We start from the raw sequence: 9,763 nt of genomic DNA on the forward strand, positions 1-9,763 counted from the left end.
GGGAACACACGGAACACTAAAAAGATAAAACCCTAGTTTTGGGGCGCCGTGACACGGTAGAGGTTGTTGCGACATGGCAAAGTCTTCCGTGACCCGGGACATAATACCGCGTTGCGGTGAAATAACAGCCCTAAAAAAGATAAAACAAGTTCAGGTTTACGCGGAGAAAACACGGGAAATTCCTGTGTCACAGCATGGGTATCGTGGCACGCCAGAAAACGTCGTGACGCGGCAAAGTCCGCCGTGGCACGACACGTGACGTCGTGTCTGTAACACCCCAATAATTCTCCCTTTTCCAAACCACTTACTTTAAATAAAAATAGAGGAGAACCATTGGCATGTTACCGCCACGTGTTAAAACGTTAAGGATTTATCAAAGTATTGTAGCGGAAATCCAACTTAAATATTAAAATAATATAATTTAGAAAACCAATAAGTCAAAGCTTACAAATTGGAACCATAAAGGCCCTTATTAAAACCAAACCAATATTCCAAAATCCCAAAACATAATTAAAATAGTAAAACATAAATAAGTTCAACACAAAGAACGAATACTCTCAATCACACCAATCCCTTGACAATGCGTATGTCAAATCCCCGAACTTCACATCATCAAGCTAACCTGTGCAATACTGCTCCCCAATAATACAAATGTAATAATTGGATCATCACAGGGTCATTGAAAGGCGAAGGCCATGACCAAAAGAAAACACACAAAAGCACGCAATCAGCAAAGCTGAGTACATACAAGCTACAACGTACCAAGCCTAGCATGCTCAACTAATTAAAGTAAATAAACATACAATATAAATTCATTAATCAAGACTCCACACTTAAACAATTCAATCGACTCAACATACTTGCTAATCAATTCCAAACACTTGACTCTTTATATTTAATTTAATTAATTTAGTTGGAGTAAGCAATAGACGAGGTTGTCCAATCCACCAAATCATTTTGGTCCCAAATGACCATTTAAAATAAAAGTTTAGCGCGATGCAAGAATGGGCGCGACTCCATTCTCACAAAGTTAGTCTAGGATCTCATCTAACTTTCATTGTAAAATAAAAATGTAAATACCAAAAGAGAAGAGGACATGTTGATCAAACAAGCCTCGGAAAGCCACAGGCTACCACCGTGTACCCCAACCCATAATTGTCAATACTCTAGAAGTGCACGCTTTCCAGAGTTTTATTGCTCATCCATGTTTCACTTTACGTGATTACAATTTTAATTAATAGTCGACTCAATCAAATAGACCATACATAAAAATCATACATCAATTTACTTTTAATCTTATTTAGGACAATGGTGATCACATCACAAGTTGACCTTTAATTCCATTAAACTTCCAAATTATTCAAAATTGTTGAACATAGTCAACCCACCTAGCCATTTCGGCTTAATCCACCTTTACTCAACATACTAACAATTCATGATTGAGTAATAAAATAAATAACAACCTTGTGGAATAATTAATAAATTCATTCCACTTAAACCATTCAGTTTCAATCCTTTAATAATCCAAATGTGGTTAACAAACCAATCCAATAAAAATATGCTTGTATCAACATTCCATACAAACAATTAATCCAATATAATTCAACATGTTTGCATCCATAATTCCATACAAACATAATCAATTCACCAAAACATGTTTCATAAACATAAGCAAATGAATTAATTAAATGTATAACCAAACAATTTTCATCCAAGTGTTCTCTAATCATGAAACTAAGTTCTTTTCTTTGGTACCTAAACATGATACTACTTACAACGAAGTAGACATGTACGTACCTCGTATAAACAATCCTTTGTGCCACTTTTAATCACTTAAAGTCTCCTAAGAAATAATCACTTCCTAGAAAACAAGCAACAATAATAAATTAATACTTAACCAAATTTCCAGCAATATAAATTTGATTAAAGATCCTTAAAACTTCATTAAAAACATGTTTTTATGCTTAATTAATCAATAGAAATCCAATAGGAACAAAAGCCCCAATTTAATTAGTCATAAGAACCCTAAAATCCAAATTTAAATAAATTGAAACCCTAGGTTTTAATATAAAATCTGAAAATTATAACAACAATTATAATCTGAAATTATTAGTTTAAAACATAAAAACATGATTTTGATACTAAAAATATAAACTTTATACTATAAAATCAAAACCCAAAACTAATTATAAACATTAAGCATAAAAAAAACTTCGTTAAAAATCAAAAACTGCCCAAAAATCATATTTAGAGGCTGAATTTGGCCACGAGAGGGTGATGCTCACTACCAAAGGTTCTGAATCTTTCTTAAAACGTTGTTTCCACATGGAAAACACTACTTTTTTGTCAAAATCGGATGAGTTCAGAACCTGATCGGGATTAAAACGGGATTAATATTAACGAACCAAAATCTAAACATTAAAACACGAATTTACGTGTTCAAAATAATTTGGGATTAAGTTAAACTAATTAGTAGTATAATCACCAAAATTTCAAAACATCATTACTATAAAAGCCCTAAATCAATTGTTCATAAAAACCCAAAAATCATGATTTTCAATGATTAAAAACCCTAGGTTATTAAATTTACAAAATCTGAAAATTATAACATTTATAAAATCTGAAATTATAAAGTTTAATCATCAAAATACAATTTGATACTAATTAAATTAATTTCAAACAATAAAATCAAAACCCATAATCAATAATTATAATTACACAAATTAATAAAATAAAGGAGAAAGAAAATAAGACTAACATTTTGTGTGGGGAAATTTTTGGGGATGTATGGGGTATTTATAGGAGAGAGGGTAGTAGGGTAAGTAGGGATATTGGGCCTCATTAAATTAATGGGTCAATTAAGAAAGTAAACTGGGTTTGGTTTGTTTGTTGGACATAAATTATAGAAGGAAGGTTCATAAAAAGTTCTTTGTAATAAAATCGTTTATCAACCCCAAAAATAATTTGAAACTTTTGAAATTAAATTCCGAAAAAATACAAATAAATATTATAAATAATATATAATTTCATTTATAATATATTTAAAAATATGGGGGATTACAGTGTCACAGTGTACTTTTTTTCAAAATGCGGCGGAAAATACACAAAAAAAAGCACCGTGACACAGTGTAGAATACCGTGTCATGGAAATATGCACTGTGCCACGTCAGCCTTTGTCGCGTCGCAACATTTTAGCTGATGCGCGGTAATTCTAGTTTTTTTTTTACACGTTTTTAAAACTACAATAACTTTTGATCTGTAACTCAAAATAAGGCATATAATACATCATTGGAAAGCTTATCAAGTCTTCTTTACAACCCAATTAGAATCAAGTCAAAATCATTTGTAGATTTTAAGATATGGCCGTTTTAGTGAAAGGGTGTTGGTTTTGGGCCGAGTTTAGTATTTTGCTCATATCTTCTTCGTTTTAAATCAGAATCGGGCTTATGATATATTTTTGGAAAGCTTATTTCAAGGCCTATCCAACCAAATAATAATTGTATCAAAATTATAGGGTCACAAAATCAGTTTCTCTCGGTTTTTTGATGTGGAACGAAAAGTGAAAAGTAAGTTACGGTTTAGGGAAATGAGCTATATAGGAATTGGATTGGTTTATGAAATGTATTGAATGGAAATGTGGATTAAGAACTCCAAAGGTAAATACTCAACCCGACCAATAATGACGGTGAAATGTTGTTCATCATCGGGTTTGATTTTGGGGAGACATTTTTAGGTGTCTACACTAATGAAGACTTTTTAATTTAGTTACACGTTATTACATTTCAATGCGGTGATGAGAGATGGGTGTTACACATAGGATGATACATGGCGCACATGTGGCACCAAATAATAATAAGGGTACACATGACGTTAGCATGTTAATCCCATGAGTTTTAATAATAATAAATATAGATTTTTTAACAAAAATAACAATTTAAAAGTTAAAAATTATGGAGTTACCCTAATTTTGTTAATTATTATTCCAAAAATGAGGTGACGTAAAAAAAATTTATTGTACACTTGATGTACGGATTATTGTACACTTGGTGTACGGTTGCCAAAAATATTTGTATGTTATGATATACTTGAGTATCACATTGTATATTCATGATACATAAGTAAAACACTATAGTTAGTGATCAATTATGTCCACCGATGGCTATAATTACAAACTATCATTTCTAAGTACGCGTGTGCTCTTCTCTCACACCAATGCACCCTTTGCTAATCTTTCAAGTCAAGTTAGTTTGTGCAACCAACATTATTTTTATCTTCTTTGTTTTTTTTTTTTATATAGTTTCAATTTTATTTAATTTTTACAAATTAACTTTTACCGTATATGTACCTTGTGTATTATTTTGGCTTCTCAAATTATGATTCATCATTATGATTCTCAAATTAAAGTTCAATTAAGCTTGCTAATGCATGGCAACATGAAAGACTACTTGATGATGTTGATGATGTATGCCTTTATTTGATTTGAAACAAATTTGTGCATGAATGCGTAACACTTCTTATATATTTTAATTAGTCATTTAGATTTAAAATATTAATTGTTTTATTTTATTGTTTATGTTGGATAAATCGTGAAAATATTCAAAGTGGAATAATGAATGTAAGGTTAAGGTAATAAGTTTTCTTATATGCCAGCACTAGTTTTAGTATCACATCATCTTTTTTTTCCCCCCCAAATTTGTTTATTTAATGAATTACTCTTATCGTTTTTAAATACTTGTTTCATTTTTTCATGCGCGGAGTTTTAGGAGAAATTGAATAATAATAAAATATGAAGTATATACTATTTATTACGTATGCAAAGTAGTACTATGGAATTTTATATTGTATTTCTCCTTAGTCCCTCCATTATTTTAAGTGTTTCAAAACATTTGAATTTTACACTATACATACAACACTTGGATTAATGATTGTATGTGATTATAAATAAAATTAAGCACATTCATGAAGTAGTAAATGTTATATATATATATATATATATATATATATATATATATATATATATATATATATATATATATATATATATATATATATATATATTTAAAGAAATGGAATTTTTTGATGGATTAAAATTTACCTGAAAATGGCAGATATCATTTGTAGTATATATGAAGTACTGGTATATGCTATAATGCTAATATGGTTTAGATAGCTATTGGTCAATAGAACATTAATGTTAATATAAATTTTATAGAAAATAAGGTAAAGAAATATATTAAAAAATATATTAAAAAAAAAAAAAAAAAAAAAACATATTTGAAACAAAATTTTGCACAAGTCGAAATCACAAATGAAGTAACACTTGCTTAATCAGAAAATAACATTTTTAATTAATATAAAGTATGATGTAACTATTTTTTAATATGATACTTAAACTTGCGTCATAAGCAATAACAATATCCTAACCAAATTTATTTTTATGTAAGTAGATATTGTACTGGGTATATTTCAGCTAATAAAATCATTAGTTAAAATATAAGGATTTCATAATAAGTAAGATATTATTCTGTACATGAAAACTATAATATTTTCCATACAAATTGAAATGGTATCAGTTAAGTTATCATTGACTAAAAAGTAACAATTTTATTTATAGATATTTTTACATTTAAAAAAAAATAAAAAATAAAAAAAATAAAATAAAAAAAAAAAAAAACTCTAAGGACACCAAAAGATGACACGTGTCATTATTATTGGTGTATCTTTTAGTATATATATATATATATATATATATATATATATATATATATATATATATATATATATATATGGAGGCTCTCGTGAGAATTTTTCTTATGTGAGAATTTTTTTTATGTGAGAACACTCTTTATGTTCTAAATTTTTACTTGTATGTTCTAAATTTTAAATATGATGTTCTAAACTTTTCCGGTGTTCTAAATTAAATCAAATGTTCTAATTTAGTATTCACATGTTCTAAACCATAAATTAGTTAAGTTTAATATCATAAATTTTAAATAACTTGTTACAAAATTTTAACTCATATGTTCTAAATTTTAAAATGTGTGTTCTAAGATTTTTAATTATATGTTCCAGATTTTAAAGCGTATGTTCTATATTTTTACTCATATGTTCTAAATTTTTTACTCACACTTTCTATATTCTATATTTATTTGTTCTAAATTTTTATTCACATGTTCATAATCTTAAATCAAATGTTCTAAATTTTACTCATATGTTTAAAATTTCATAAAGCAGATTTTATAAATTTTTAATCACTTGTTCTAATTCTTAAATCAAATGTTCTAAACATATTACTCACTTAGATGTTCTAAATTATTACTCAGATGTTCTAAATTTTTACTCGTATGTTCTAAACTTTTACTCACATGTTCTAAATTTAAAATAAGTTCTCATATAAGTATGAATTCTCACATATGAACCTATTCTCACCGGATCCCTCCCATATATATATATATATATATATATATATATATATATATATATATATATATATATATATATATATATATATATATATATGGGGAGGCTCTCGTGAGAATTTTTCTTATGTGAGAATTTTTCTTATGTGAGAACACTCTTTATGTTCTAAATTTTTACTCGTATGTTCTAAATTTTAAATCTAATATTCTAAACTTTTCCTTAGGTGTTTTAAATTAAATCAAATGTTCTAATTTAGTACTCACATGTTCTAAACCATAAATTAGTTAAGTTTAATATCATAAATTTTAAATAACTTGTTCCAAAATTTTAACTTATATGTTCTAAATTTTAAAATGTGTGTTCTAAGATTTTTAATTATATGTTCCAGATTTTAAAGCGTATGTTCTATTTTTTAACTCATATGTTCTAAATTTTTTACTCACACTTTCTATATTCTATATCAGTTTGTTCTAAATTTTTATTCACATGTTCATAATCTTAAATTAGATGTTCTAAATTTTACTCATATGTTTAAAATTTCATAAAGTAAATTTTTAATCACTTGTGTTCTAATTCTTAAATCAAATGTTCTAAACATATTACTCACATAGATGTTCTAAATTATTACTCAGATGTTCTAAATTTTAATTTCAACATGTTCTAAATTATATATATATAGGGGAGGGATCCGGTGAGAATAAATTCATATGTGAGAATTCATACTTATATGAGAACTGATTTTAAATTTAGAACATGTGAGTTTAGAACATACGAGTAAAAATTTAGAACATGTGTCTGAAATTAAAATTTAGAACATCTGAGTAATAATTTAGAACATCTATGTGAGTAATATGTTTAGAACATTTGATTTAAGAATTAGTGATTAAAAATTTATAAAATCTACTTTATGAAATTTTAAACATATGAGTAAAATGTAGAATATTTTATTTAAGATTATGAACATGTGAATAAAAATTTAGAACAAACTGATGTAGAATATAGAAAGTGTGAGTAAAAAATTTACAACATACGAGTAAAAAAATAGAACATACGCTTTAAAATTTGGAACATATAATTAAAAATCTTAGAACACATTTTAAAATTTAGAACATATAAGTTAAAATTTTGGAACAAGTTATTTAAAATAAAATTTATGATATTAAACTTAACTAATTGATGGTTTAAAACATGTGAGTACTAAATTAGAACATTTGATTTAATTTAGAACATCTAAGGAAAAGTTTAGAACATCAGATTTAAAATATAGAACATAAAGAGTGTTCTCACATAAGAAAAATTCTACATAATCCTTCATGGAAACACAACAATCTCTTGGAAACAATTTTGAATTTCCTCTTTCATATCATTGTTTGACACAAACTTTTAAGGTGGGTCTATTGAATAGTCGACGTCAAAATTCAATCAATTAGCATCTCACTTGTTTTCTTTTACACAGAGTTATTTTACTAATTTTAACTCTCTATTTTTTGCATCTCTAACGTTCCATTCTAATAAAATTTTAAAATTTTAAAAGCAAAAGATGAAGAAAAAAAAAATGCATGGCTTAATTAGAGTTTTTAATTGAACATGATTCATAAAGACTTTAAAACAAGAAAAATCAAAACGTCTCAATAAATGGTGACAATGTATTTTGTACAATATATATAAACAGTAAATAAACATTCTATTTATTCAATTGTTAGCTTTTTTTTTTTTTTTTGTTAGTATATACATGTATACTAAAATCTTTTGGAAACAATTTTGAATTTGCTCTTTCATATCGTTGTTTGACACAAACTTTTGAAGTCGGTCTATCGAATGGTCGACGTCAAAATTCAATCAATAAGCATCTCACTAGTTTTCTTTTACTCAGAGTTATTTTTACTAATTTTAACTCTATTTTTTTCATATCTAACGTTCCATTCTAATGAAATTTTAATAACAAAAGATGAAGGAAAAAAAAAAAACAAATGCATGGTTTAATTAGAGTTTTTAATTTAATATGGCCCATGAATTTAAAACAAGAAAAATCAAAAATGGTGACAATGTATTTGTACAATATATACTGTATATAAACATTAAGTTAAATAGTATATAAACACTAATAAATATATCTGAGAAGAAATTATTTTATACAAAAAAATGGACCAACCTAAGGATTATTATAACCAATTTTTGTTTTTCTCACTTATAATTTCAATATAAGTTTGTAATCATTCCCTTCATATAATCAATATAATGATGGAAATTATGGGTTTGACAAAAGCTAAAACACAATGATATATTGATATGGAGCAACAATACGTGGTGAAACCAAAAGGCAATGTATTTGCATGAAATTCATGTTAATTTAGCTTTACTACTTTTCAAAAGTACAATTGTACAAATACATTGTCACCATTTCCCAAACCACTCAATTACATTTTAGGCATGGACTATTCTATTCTACTCCCAAATAAGGTAGAGGAGATTAAAGAAGCAGCAATATGATGTCAAAGTCCCACGCAAAAGACCCCAATGTAATAAGTATGCTTCAGTAAAAAAAAAATTAATTAACATCTTCACTCTCTCTCACCTTTGCTTTAATTCAATATTTAAAACATTAATGGATCGGTAAAACTTGCTTCCATTACAATTCTACTTGTAATGTATTAATAATTTATGATTTTTGTTAAAAAAATTATATAACCGATAAAATATCCTTCTATTTCATATTAAATGTCGCTTTTACTTTCAAAAATCGAACTTATTGTAAGAAAAAAGAGATGGTAAACGTTTTATTTTGGAAAATGAAATCGACAATCAATGTAGAACGGAAGGAGAGTGTGCATATATGAATGTATGTGCTACTTAATTGACTAATGTAGTGCTTAAAGTGAAAAAATCTTATCTGAACACCACTAGTGGAGAATCGTAGTAGTGAAATCCGGATAAGTATTCTTTAGCCGTTCATTAGTGATGGGTTGTCTACTCACCGGGTAGATGTAGCAGTGTCCGTTAAGAAGGGAAGAGCGGGGACCAAAAATAAATAATATGTGCGTGCTAAATTCATGTAGTTCTTGTGTACATTCCCCATGCAAAACCTGAATGTCACGAGGATAGCACAGTCATGGGGAGGTGATCATCTTTAACCTTTGCTTGCCATAATTGAAACCACTTGTTCCATCATTTTGTTCCCCTTCTCCAATTTTCCTTTGCCATGACTAAAATTTCACGCCAAGCAACAATCCCACTACTTTACTTGTATATAAACCCCTTCATCCTAAGCCTAAACCCCAATAACCTAATCTAAATTAAACCTATCTATAACCTATCACTCCAACCCCTGAAGTATCAACCGAAA

At 27.5% G+C, this 9,763-nt stretch overlaps 1 long non-coding RNA gene across 1 annotated transcript; it reads right to left on the reverse strand.

The window, feature by feature from the left end:
- Window positions 1-389: 389 nt before the first annotated feature.
- LOC145559540 (uncharacterized) lies at window positions 390-1,835 on the reverse strand. Its single transcript, XR_014092755.1, has 2 exons — window positions 1,798-1,835; window positions 390-632 (listed from the first exon to the last, which is right to left on the reverse strand). It is a non-coding gene; the product is annotated as an uncharacterized LOC145559540 (long non-coding RNA).
- Between the last annotated feature and the right edge of the window lie 7,928 nt (window positions 1,836-9,763).

The sequence above is a fragment of the Chenopodium album genome, chromosome 9 (genome assembly GCF_948465745.1).
Source record: "Chenopodium album chromosome 9, dcCheAlbu1.1, whole genome shotgun sequence".
NCBI lineage: Eukaryota > Viridiplantae > Streptophyta > Magnoliopsida > Caryophyllales > Amaranthaceae > Chenopodium > Chenopodium album.